Source organism: Adelges cooleyi, unplaced genomic scaffold (genome assembly GCF_023614345.1).
Source record: "Adelges cooleyi isolate 19-005CV unplaced genomic scaffold, UGA_ACOO_1.1 ACOO_flye_CR_arks_rails_tigmint_CR_PRNA_376, whole genome shotgun sequence".
NCBI lineage: Eukaryota > Metazoa > Arthropoda > Insecta > Hemiptera > Adelgidae > Adelges > Adelges cooleyi.
In genome coordinates, this window is record NW_026096053.1 from 13,497,430 (window position 1) to 13,506,372 (window position 8,943).

General features: G+C 30.9%; 1 protein-coding gene across 16 annotated transcripts in view; it reads right to left on the reverse strand.

Moving 5' to 3' along the window:
* Positions 1-8,943, reverse strand: part of LOC126840847 (uncharacterized) — a 126,891-nt gene that overhangs the window by 22,656 nt on the left and 95,292 nt on the right. Inside the window, exons 1-4 of one of the 16 annotated variants that reach the window (XR_007686102.1) lie at positions 3,575-3,777; positions 3,255-3,344; positions 660-835; positions 380-577 (exon numbers count right to left, since the gene is read on the reverse strand). The exons of 7 other annotated variants lie outside the window; for them this stretch is intronic. The gene's annotated coding sequence lies outside the window, so the exon portion shown is untranslated. 8 more of the 16 variants (XR_007686098.1, XR_007686103.1, XR_007686101.1 and 5 more) reach the window with 8 other exon arrangements.

Consider the following 8,943-nt stretch of genomic DNA (forward strand, 5'->3'; position numbering starts at 1 on the left):
CGATGCAAATCGATAGTTAGTATTTTCAAGCCAGTACAGTCCAAACCAAGCACAGTATAAACCAGCAAAGTTAGAAAGTATTAAATTGACGTTCTGTATTTACAAATAAGCATCAAAGCGTTTATTTGAAAGTGATTTTATACAAGAGGACTAGTACAGTAGAGTATAGGTATAATGGAATCAAAGCAACGAGGGGACGGAGAGGTCACAGGTCTAGAGGAATTATTATAAAAAAAGTGATAAAATTGAATATGCTCTTTAGTCTATTTTTTTACAACACAATATTTGTAAAACTGTTTAAATATGTACACAAATTTTGTACAACAATATTTTGCATTTAATTTGCAATGTACACTAATTCAGTAACGTTCCAACTTACTTGGAATTTATTATACCGTTGAGATTTACATGATCTCTTGTCGTGGTTTCCACAGCCTTCTGTGGAATATTTTGCTTAGATCTTTCAACGAAATTAAGCGCATTTCCAATAAAATTGATTTATTGTCATCAAACGATTTTTGTATAGCATCGATTTTTTTCATACGGATCTCTAAAATCTATTTGTTGCGCAAGTAATCTAAAAACAGACAATTTACTCTATAGTTATAAAAAGTACCAATTTGTGATTTTCTTTTAATGATGTTTGGTTAATGCCTAACCAGTATGCGTGGATAATTAAGCCCAAAGTTAGTTTTTGAGAGTCTTGATATGTTTTTGACAAATCTTGATACTGTTGGTAGGATTCTAGGTAATTTTCTAGTTGTAATATTGTGTCGTTGGTATTTTGTCTTTGTGAAACCAGCCTTTGAATCATAATTTTCACTTATTTTTACATCTATAGTGTTTAACCAATATTCAAGTACAGTCGTAGGTTCAGGGCCGTATTTAGGAATTTGTCACCCTGGGGCAACAAAAAAAACGCCTTATTATAATATAATACAAATTTAATGCAATATAATAAAATTTAGCCGCCCTCTAATAATCAGCGCCCGGGGCAGCAGCCCCCTGTTGTCCCCTCCTAAATACCCGACCCGGCGTTTCCCGGGTATATATGTATTAGACATGGTCATGTATTAGACAAACAATCAGCTGTATCCCTGTGGTATGAAAAATGGCACCGTAGATAGATCTGCGGTGTAATTTTTCATAACTATTGATACTATCGATAATCATATTGAATAAAAAAAATTTGGGGCGGACCACCCTTATCACTTAGGGGTATGAAAAATAGTTAACGTCCTATTGTCAGATCTACTGAATATACACACAAAAATTCATAAGAATCGGTCAAGCCGTTTCGGAGAAGTTTTGTTACAAACACTGTGACACGAGAATTTTATATATTATATAGATTGTTACTAATGACCCAAAGAATTATAAACCGATGTCATTATTATCAGTGGTATATAAATTGTTTGAAAGAGTACTGTTAACAAGAGTTCAAAACACAAACCGAAGAGAATCCACCGAAGGAACAAGCAGGTTTCAGATCAGGAAAAAGTTGTTGTGACCAAGTTTTGTCACGCATGTAGAAAACGGATTTCAGAAGAAAATAAAATCAGAGGCGGGTTTCCTCGACCTAACGAAAACTGAACTTAGAGGCTCAGGGAGTTAATATACAATCGGAGAAGGCTCTCCGAAATATCTGGAATTTAAGTTAGACAGGACTTTGACCTTCAAACAACATTTAGAAGGAGTAAAAAACAAAATAAAAACAAGAAGCAATATGATCAGTAAGCTAGCCGGAACAAGCTGGTAGTGTAGGGCAAATGACCTTCGCACTATTTGGTCTGTCGACAGCACAACAGATAATCCGGAGGATTTGTGGCAGAAAATCTGGAGAGATGAAAACGTGGTTAATGGCCTCGTCGTCAATGATCCGAATCGGAGAGGCCCAGGATTTGAACTCGTGTTGTGGACCGCTCAAAACCGGATCAGAACAGAACAGGGAAATTGTAATTTCGTTTACAATAATTGGAAAATTGTAGATACACCACCACTCTGCGAGTGTGGACAGGTACAAAACATCAAACACGTTGCAGGGGTATGCCCCCTAACAGTGAGGCCCAAGATTGGCTAAGTAGCCTGGAAATTCACCTTTACAGTTAGATACGTGTGTTGCAGGCAATTTTTTTTTTTATTTATATATCTATTTAATAATTTATAATTTTATATATGTTAATTTCAGTTATTTATCTTTTTTATTTTTTTTTTAGCAATTAAGATTTGATTTGATTTGATGATGATTTATTTATTATTTCCAAACAGAATATACATAGTTTACAATACATGAGTAATATAGGAAAAAGTTTGTCTCCAAAAGCCTGATGTTTGTGGAGGAGACAAGAGTTCATATCTCATGTCTTAAATTTATACATTTTTCTGTTTTCAATATTTAGATAATTTACAAATGAAAAATAACAGTATAATATACCAATATTATAAGAACAAATAAAAAACAAAAAGAAGTAGATTGTAATAGTTAGTAAGTAAGTTAGCGTGTAAGCATACATTTTCAAAATTTTGACACTCGTAATTTATAGATGACATATTTTTTATATAACTTAACCCTTCACTGCATAATTTTTTTTTTTAACCATATGCTATAAATGTACTTAATACTACTTAAAAAAATAAAAATAAATTTGTTTTGAGTTTTGGTTTCATGGAAAACGCTAATTAAAGAATTTGGAACATTATGGAACATTGTGCATACAAAGATGTATAGCATGATGTGGAACATTGTGCAGTGAAGGGTTAAAACTATGGAAACTATTTATATCAATACACAAACAATTACAGAGTTTCAAACCCATATAATACGGATTTCTTTTACCAAATTCACTATTACATTTAAAAATTGTAAAAACATTTTTAACAATTTTAATATAATACACGTCAAATGGTTAGATTAAAATTAATGGTTAAAATTAAAATCTTTATGGTTGGAGTAATACAAATTACATAAAATTTAATTTGCATGGAGTTGTTTTAGATAAAGTAAATTGTAGGTATTGAATATAATATTTGTATGTGTATAGTAGGGTTTTTTGAAATAATGAATCTTAGTATATAAGGGTCATTTTTATGAATACCTTAGGTCCCTAAATTAAAAATTGAATTTGTTTAAAGCTGACCTTTCCTGTTTTTTTCCCTGTACCCTTCACATTATGTAGGCCTTGTATGAAGTAGGAGTTGAAATATTATGTCTAATATTTTTTTTTTATAGCTTAAGCCTTAACTATTCATAGTACCTGTTTTCTCGTTGTGTTGTTGAGTTCGTATACGTTATCGAAATGAACAAAGAAGAAAATGTATCGGTGCTATATCACTTTTTGTACCATCTGTATAAACATGACGTAGAACGTGAGCTGTTTATGCTTTGAACGAATAAATAACTTTAAGCACAGTAAAAAATACTTTGCATATTATCACTGGGACATTTTCCGAAAAAGTTTGAGTACAGAAAAATTGAGTAACAATAAAAAAAACCAGCACGGTGGTGTCGAAGAAAAAGGTACCAAAAAAGGCTACTATATTAGGCCAAAAATTAAAAAAAAAAAGTTACCCTTACCACCTTACCCTTCTAGCGGAAAGGTTTTATGATATTTTTTCGGTTCGTCACCGTTTATCGGTAGTTCTATGTTTCAAGAATATTTCATAAACATTTTGAAACTAATTTGAATAATTTAAAAATATGTTAACATTAGGACAATTTAGTAGAAAAATATTATGTACAAAATAGTATAATTCGCTATAATTATTGGGACATCAGATGATTCTACGGCCAAGCAAGAAAATAGTTTAAATATTTAAACACCAAAGACAAAACAAAATACGGAAAAACACTTGTCTCGACAATAACAATAGTGCTTCGGAGATCGTAAACATTTTTTTTTTGACAGCTATGCTATGGCCCATATATTATATAATAAATAAATAAATACTAACGAACAAAATAAAGCTGAAAAAATATTATAAATCTTCTAAACTAAGCGCTAATAAGAAAAAAAAAACAAAATGTATTTTTATAATTCACACCTATAATATTTTTGCTCAACTATTTCAGACCCGAATTACGGATCCGATGAAAAAATCAATTGTATCCATTTAAATACTATTCAAACTAAGAGAGTTAGAAATTGTTTAACATTTTTCTCAATCCAGTCCTGACACAATGTGACACATGTGTCATTGTAATGGCAAATGGGCGTTTCGGGTATAACTGATATTATTTAGTATATTATTATATAAACTGGAAGTTCTTAAAATTAAAAATAACAAATCATCACCGTAATCGAATCAGGTTAGAGATTTAGGCATGCCAATTACACTTGAAATTAGCATACATATGTATATATACAGGAAAAACGTTTGTATTGAGTAAATTCGTTTTTTTTTTACTATAAGTACAATATCCTTGCCTTTATGTATTTGCCTTAATTCGATTTACATTAAGACGCATTTTTCAAGTGTATTAATTAGAAAAAAAAAACAAAGAATTATCATTATAGGTAGAACGGTAAAATACCTCATCTGACTTTTGTTAGATCTTTTTGAAACTCCTTGGTTTAAATCATGAACAATTTAAATGTTGTATAAAAAATATGCCTTGTATCGTACCCCGACTGTAGAAAAAAAAATCAATTTTCAGCCGAGTCTGCGACCACGAAAGAGCATTTTCATGTCTCGTTCAAGTACCGAATACATTTGGAGTAAGTAACAAGCAGTAACAAGCTAGTATCTAAGGTGGCTGCTAGTAAGCATATCAAGTTTCCGGCTAATATTTTAGTCATAGGCGCAATTTCAATAAAAAAAACTGGGGGTGCTTAAGCTCTGCATTTTTTTTTAGGTATTTCAGTTGGAATTTTTAATTAATGAAGTTAATGGTTTTTTTTAGCAAGTATGTTTTATAACAATTTAATATTTAACACTAGAGTTTATTAACATAATTAAATCTTTTAATTTTGTAAGTATACATAATACAAAAAAAGACCTGTAGATACAAAGAGATATTTTCCAGGTATTTTTTTATTTTTATACAAGAGGTATACGCCTATTAGATCTGGAAAAAGTATCAATAATTTTTATTTTTTATTTATTAGTATTGTTAAATCTTTTTCTATGCACAGTATTCGGTTAGTCTCTCCTGCCCCATTGACACCCTTAGCCAAGTTTTCATTTTTCTCAAAGCGGAAAATGAACGGTCACATGTTGCTGAGCCAATTGGAAGTGTGAGAGCTACCCGAAATTGTAGCTATATAATTTTATATTGAATTTATTTTTCAGTTATAATTTGATCGTTGTGAATACAACATATCTCTTATCTCTAATCTCTTATCAGATAACAGCGTAACGCTTTTTTCGGTCGGAAAAAACCTCCCCCAACCCCACCCCCACGCCCATCCCCATTCCAACCCCATGTTTTAGCTTCGACGCAAAGGAGAGACCCTCTATTGGTTTTACCATGATGTGAGCTTTTATTTTTTGTCTGTAATTTTCTTATTACTGGATTAATTGGTCCTTCGAATAGCAACTCTATAAATCACAAATTTCCTCTAGTTGATACTTTGAGGGGAGTAAGTGCATAAGTTGCATACAACTCAATATACTACATAATATAATAAATCTATAAACGCCTATATTCATACGGGCATCGCGAGGGCGAGAGTTGTGGAAAAAAATATCTTGGCCGACCTATTACATTGAAAGTGGATTGGCTTCAATACGATTTATATAAGAACCTTTCAGGGTACGAAAATGAATCCCACATATTTGAAATTGAAAAATACGTTGTTTTCAATGTATTTTTCACAGCGTTACTGTGTGCTCAATTCTAAATATGTAAAATTGTTTTTGCGCTTGTGTGTTGATTTAGAGAACTGTTTTTGTGTGAGCTATTGCTCATATTTTGTTATTCACTTCGATAAGAAACCTAAAAACATAAAACGCTAAAAACAATGATGAATAATAGTTGTGTATAATTTACACACAGTACTTCAAGGTCTTTAATGTACTGGCGCATTTCATAGTATGGAAAATCTGGGTACATAGACCGTATTGTTTAGTATTTTTTTTTTTTTATTCAAAATAGTATTTCATATCGATACGGTTTTTAGATGTAAATAGAATGAAATACAATATTTTACCTAAGGAAATTCCATGTTTACAATAAAAACCAGAAAAAACTTGAGCAACTTATGGTTATATATAATAAAGAAATTATTCTTTATTATATAAAATAAAACCTAACACATTATCGTTTTAAATTGTTTTCAGTACATAATGAATGAAAAAAAAAAGACTGGTCGATATAAAGTTTGGAACAAGTATTTATGGATAACTTGAGAAATAGGCTGAAGGACAACTTTAACAGCTATCGTTAATTTTAGACACTCAAAATAATAATAACACAAAAAAGCCAAAACAGCGGGGTCGGGGCATAATGGGGACAGAGCATGATGAGTTCAGGGCATAGAGGGGACAGAGAGGTTACAGGTCTACAGGAATGATTAAAAATAAGAATGAATAAAATCATATTCAAATAAACGCTTTGATGCTTATTTGTAAATACAGCACATCAATTTAATACTTTCTAACCTTGCTGGTTTAGACAGGGTGATTCATTAAGACACTCATTTTATCGGAATATATTAATATTTTGAAAAAAAGATTTTTTGCTACACATTGTACTATGTTTTTCAACATTTTGAAAAAGTTTATCACCAATTCTTATAAGCCCAAAAAGGGGGATTTTTGGTTTTTTCAAAAGGCAACATTTATACTATTTATGATTATAGTTATCACAGATGACAATTTGGCGTCTACACAATACCTCAGATACCACGGACTTATTGAGTGACCAGTAACCATAATATATTATTTTATTGTTTATACAAAAATCGCATCATATTTAAACACACCCTAAATTCTTTCAACTAACAATTTTTGACTTTTCACATTTTTTCTATTAGTGAAATAACAAATTACAAACTTAATTAAAAATCCTTTTATTGACTGGTAAACATTTTCCTGCGTATGGTCTTAACATATTTGTCGACAACCCAAAGGCTGTTGATGCAACGCAATTGTCAGATAATATGGCTATTGGAGATGAAAGTTTAACAGATGATAATATAAATAATGCAGAAAAAACTGTTTTGAAACCTCCGCCCGTTAAAAAAGAAAAGAAAAATAACTTAGAAGAAAAACTTGCTTTGTTTTTGGACTCGAGACAACAAAGTAGTAATGGACCAAACCGAGACACTGATGACGAGGACCTAAACTTCTATAAGTCAACATTACCATTAGTTAAGACATTGAACACGGAACAAAAAATGTAATTCCTATTTTATTATTTCCTATTATTCCTATTTTTCCAATTGCAAAGTACTATGTAACTTTTAAACAATACACAAAGTGTATGCTAATTGTCTACTAAGCTAATGTATAATTTTAATTTTTTTGTTAATCAAATGCTAAGGATCACAAATTACATAACAAAAAAGTTCCATTTTTTTTTTTTTAACTCTTCATTAAATATAATTTTAATAAATGCAATTTATGATAAAATTATACAACTAATTATTTTGTATATATTATTGCCTCAAAGCAACTGCCGACATCTCTTCTGCTGGTATCGCAGATCTCATAATTGTATTTTGACGCATTATTTTTGATTTAATTTTGTTGAATAGCTCGTCAAATGTGCTTTGTGACATGCGAAAATAATCAAAACAATTTTGCATTGTCAGCTCTCAACAAGTTATAAAGATTATAAAATGCACCACTTAATAATCGTTCACTGTTTATTGTTGATGAACCCGCCATTTTCGATCCCCTATCCCTTACCCTATCTCATATCTCTTTCCCCTATCTCTTACCCGCTATCTCCTATCTCTTACCCCCAACCCTATTACCACCCCAACCCCATCCCCGTGTCCGTAACTATTGCCCTGAAGATGGACTCTGCCAATAGTTTGCAAAATCTTTTTTCAAGTTTGACTATTTGCTATGACCTTCGAATTTTCGACGTAAAAAGTAACACAAAACAAAAAATTTGTAATTCAAACATCATACATACATGTTATGTATTGTTTTTGTCGTTCGATCGGTGTATTTTTCTGCTTGAAATTTATAAATATTAAAGGATGGCAAAAAAAAAAATTACTAAAACATTCTCATGTGTGTGCACAAGTGCCGAAATTGTACGCTTTTCGAAAATATTTTCTATTTATTGTATAACCTTACCATTTTTTCGAATAAAAAATTTTGCCAACAAAATTACCCACGGAAAACACCGAAATTTCAACAACACACCCTCCTCCTGGAAAAAAGGCTGAATGTTTTTAAAACTTGTTTGGCGCAATTTTAACATTTAACAACCAACAAGTGAAATCAATTCCAAATTTGTGTGGAATTTAAACAGTTTCCAATAGAAGAAAAGATAGAATTGTTTTCTTTATTTCACTTTTCGAAACAAAGTTTTAGGGATTTAGATCGGGAAAATTAGACCGAAGGTGTATTATCTAGAATGAAACCTGTAACATATACAAGTGGTCAAATTATATGTTTTTGGGGTCGGTGATTACGAATTTGTTATCAGTTCTCAATTTTAATCATCCGGAAAGAACTTAAGTAAAAAAAAAAAAAAAAATTGAATTTGTGTAAACTTTAAGTCAAAAGTGGTACTTGAGCACAAAACCTAATAGTATCATTCTGCATAGATATAAATAAAATTGTTTTAATGATTTGATCAATTTTTTTTAAAGATTTTAGGCGTTTTTGTTAAAATATACGAAATCTGCGAAAACACAGTTTCCCGGCAATTAAAAAAAAACTGTAGTGCCGAATTTTTTTCCCGTTTAATATGTTATGGGTACATATGAGTTCCAACTACTGGCAAATTTTCAACCCAAAAGTTTCAAAATTACCGCTAAAAAC